The 4,259-nt window shown below is 36.5% G+C and overlaps 1 pseudogene; it reads left to right on the top strand.

Annotated features, from left to right (window-relative positions):
• Positions 1-1,490: 1,490 nt before the first annotated feature.
• On the top strand, positions 1,491-4,020 carry LOC142616540 (SH3 domain-containing protein PJ696.02-like; annotated as a pseudogene).
• Positions 4,021-4,259: the final 239 nt, after the last annotated feature.

Raw genomic sequence — 4,259 nt, 5'->3', positions numbered from 1 at the left:
TGATGGTTAGCAACTGGTGGCCAATGGATGGCGGCAAGGGGAAGTGGCTAAGCCAATGGCAGCGGTCATTGTAGGGATATGGATGGTAGGACCTTATTGGGTAGGACCTTAAAGACTTTGTGATGCTTTGTTTTCTTAGAATGGAGCTAGTGACCCTGCTAAAACATAATGTTGAGGACTGCATTTTTTTGTTGTTGCCTGGTATAGAGATTTATAAATTTTCGTTGACTGGTTCGAATTAGGGACTGCATCTTTATGTCTCCTATTTTTGTTGTTGCCTGGTATAGAGATTTTTTTGTAACAACGTGTCAGCATAATCGAAATATTAAAATTCTTCTCCTTCATCCTTGTTTATTTGGTGTCTTATCATTCTTCGTTTGGGGCTTTTGTTCAACATTGAACATTGTAGGCCGAGGAGGCCATAACCTAAAGATACTTGGATTTGAAGCCTAATAATAAGGTATCGTATTTCTTTTTTTGTCATTTTCTTTTATATTTTTAGTTTCCTTGAAATTAAGGTAACCCCAGTCTATAGAACATGTCTCTACCATTTTCAAAACCCTAATTCGAACCAAACTTTCTATGTTCTTGTTGTTGCTGGGGTTCATATTATACTTAATTCCTCAAATCAGCTTCCTTTTCTTTTAATTATTGTTTGGGAATATTCAAATCCTAATAGTAATACTAGTAGTTCTAGGACCTTAATATGATTGCCTAGCTCATTTGAATTGAATATTAAGCTTTATTATGAATTAATAGGCTTGCTTGATTTTAAATGGAGTTTGTTTATTATTGTATCTGTCTTATATTTGTAGCTGAGGTGAGCACCAATGTTATGGAAATTTTAATTATAATTCCAATCCTAGTCTAGGAACTTAATATAGTTGCCAAGCTAATCTAAATAATCGGCTTAATTAATTAATGGGCTTGCTTTGTTTTATTGTTGATTGTTGTATAATTGTCTTATTTTTGTTGCTGAGAGGGGCATCTATGTTCAAATTTCAGTGCTTTGCTTAGGCCTTTGCTGAGCTCTGTTTTGTTAAAAGAACCTGGTGGGGTTGGCTTTAATTGTAGAAAAAGAAAAGCGTGAGTATGGGCTGTGGCAAACTTTGATACAAGCAGAGTTTCTTATTCTTCACTTTCTAAGGTTGTTGAAAAGGACAATAATAATGCCCAATTCCACCATTTTGATGACTACACTGACTCTCCATGAGACTCAAACTCAAAGTCCTCTCCACCGCATCACGCGTTTTAAGACAATGATTTTGCTGTTGATGGACAAGGATATGATTCAAGTGATAGCACTCGTAATTTGTTGCAACCTTATAATAATAAGAAGAATAGTATACATCATCCTGAGGTTAACATGCAGAATGTGCTCAATGGTATATTTACCATTTTGACTGGCTGGGACTAACTTCTGAGTTTCATTTCAAATCAGCAGTCGCTACTCCCCACTTCAAATGTTTCATTTGTTGGGTCCGCAAAGAATGGCGATACCTTCTTGTCTTCCGTTTACATATCTAGTGCCCCACCACTCCTTGAGCCCAGTGGATCAAGTGGGGTTAATTATAGCGTTTACAAGGATGTTCAGGGAGAGGGATCCCCAGAGGGTCTGTGATGCCTGCTATGATAGGCTTGATCCATTACAGGGTGTTTGTATTAACACCATCAGCAATGTCGTGCAAGTAGCAAGGCATGATGTGATAGATTGGACTTGCACAAGAGGATGGTTGAATCTTCCACTTGGTTTGTCTATGGAACATGAGATATTTTGCATCTCAGCTTGCTTCTGCATGTTAACTTGTTTTATCTTTGTAAAACTAACATCTCTTTCCTGCTTTGTAATGTCAAAGAGATAGGATTGTAAAATTCTAATAGGTAGTTCTTGCTAGGTCATAGATTCTATTTTGGAGCTTTGTTTCTGTGTTTACACTTTGCTTCTTTTCACGTGCATGTCAACTGGACTATAATGGTATTCTAGAAATTCGTACTTTGCATCAACATTCTAAATATGCAGTCCTTTGTAAAGTGGTTTTCCCTTTTTTTTTCCTTACTTTATAGTTTTTGTTGGAATTGACAGGTTGAATCCTGACAAGTAGATACCCTTGGCAATTTTGAAAGGAGCAAAAGGCCTGGCAATTTTAACTGTAGCCAAAGCTGGTGTTCTACTTGCTTACAAACTTGGCACAGGCTTGGTCATTTCTCGAAGGTCAGATGGATCATTGTCTGCCTCATCGGCCATATTCTCTGTTGGTTTAGGATGGGGTGCTCCGGTGACAACAAAATGGTCATGTTACTTCTAGTGTTAATTTCTTTTTGTTATTATTACTACTATAATGTCTGTAAGTGTCAATCTTAGGTACCTGAAAAAAAAAAATCCAGGATATGCATGATTTTGGCAAGAGTTCCTTTTAACTATTTGTGAAATTGTAATTGTTTATCAAGACTTCCTCAATTTATGTTTCAGCTAATAATTGTACTTAATGTGTTCCCAGATTGGAGGAGAGCTCACGGACTTCATAATTGTGCTTCATGATTCAAAAGCTGTGAAGACATTTTGTAGTCACATGCATTTTTTTCTCGGTGCTGGTTATAGTGCTGCAGCAGGACCTGTAGGGAGAGTGCTAGAAGCAGATCTTCGTGCTGGGGATAGAGGTTTTGGAATGTGCTATACATACAGTTGTAGCAAAGGTATTGTGTCATGATTTAAGTTTTGTGTGTGTCTGTAACTTTTGGTTACTTGAATAATTAGAATCATACATGTATTTAACATGCTATTGTGTATGATGGCTTAATCCAGTTGATTAAGGTTGGGCATTGGCTCCATGAATTCCTGGACTTACAACTAAAGCAAATTGTTGTGAAAAACATCTTAAGTGAATGCTAGCACATTAGTCTATACTAATCTACCTCTATTCCAGTGTTTTATGGTAGAATTTCAACATTTGGATGTTCGCATGTCTCTGTGCTGGCATTTGGTGGTGGGGTGGGTGGGGGGAAGGCATGGTTCTGTTAGGACAGTATCTTTCAGGTGAGGGAGGCAAGATATATATCCTAGTTCTAATTTCAATAGATTGTGGATTATCTTGTATTCTCCTATGCGACCATAACAGCATTACTTAATTTATTCTTGTTGTTTTTGTGTTTGCTTTATATCTTTGATTCTTTAAAGATTAAATCTTCTTGCTTGTTTTTATAGTGATCAACAACACCTTAAAGTTTTGAACTGAATTGCAAGTGTAAGGATTTTTCAAGGATTGAAAGCCTAAAATAAATGCAAATAGCAAAGAGACTAGAGGAAGATACCAAAATCTTTAGTTTAAGAGATCAGCATAAAGTAAATAAATAAATAATTATATATATATATATATATATATATATATATATTTAGGGGGTGGGGGTGGGGGTGGGGGGGGGGGATGTTTTCTGTACTTTTCCCCATTCTAATATGTTTTGTGCATTTGAAAGTAATTTTGCGGTAACCTGAAAGTTGATAACTGCTGACACTTGCAAACTATGGCAGGCGCATTTGTGGGAGTGTCATTGGAAGGCAATGCTGTTGCAACAAGGACGGATACGAATTTACGTTTTTATGGTGATTCTTATCTCACCGCATCATATATTCTTCTTGGGATGGTGAGCAGACCAAAGGCTGCTGAGCCCTTGTATGCAGCACTTGAAGACCTGTTCTCCATTCACACATCATTGTAAACCCAACACAAAAGCTCCAACACCAAAAATTTCAAACAACGAAAGACCCATATCCAATCACAACCCTCACAAAACCCACAATTACCTCCTCATCAAAACCGCAAGTCATTTACATCCTTAGTTTGGAGAATCTCATATGTGCATTTGAGTTAGAATGGTGTAAAAGACTATGAGCAGGTGTATATAAAGGAGTAGAAGTGCAAGAGGTGAAAACCTAAAGAGAGAAAAAAAAAGTCTTGAAATGATGCACCTAAGAAAATAAAGAGTCATTATCTTTTAATTGGTGTTTATTTAGTAAACAAAGAGTAATTATCTTGGTGAGAGATGATGAATAGTCTTGAAACGATGAACCAAAGAAAAAAAAAGTCCGTATCTTTTATTGCAAGAGAATCCTCAAGGAAAGCGTCACTTGGCAAACCTCATAGTCTCACAAATGAAGTCTCTCCTTTTATATATATATATATATATATATTGATTGATTGATTAGCTTTTGCATAAGACATAAAAATCATATTGGAGGTCAATTCTCTTTTTCCTCTTACCAA

This window comes from Castanea sativa, chromosome 11 (genome assembly GCF_040712315.1).
Source record: "Castanea sativa cultivar Marrone di Chiusa Pesio chromosome 11, ASM4071231v1".
Classification (NCBI taxonomy): Eukaryota; Viridiplantae; Streptophyta; class Magnoliopsida; order Fagales; family Fagaceae; genus Castanea; species Castanea sativa.
Note: the sequence above shows the minus strand (reverse complement) of the source record. Positions and strands in the feature narration are given on the sequence as shown.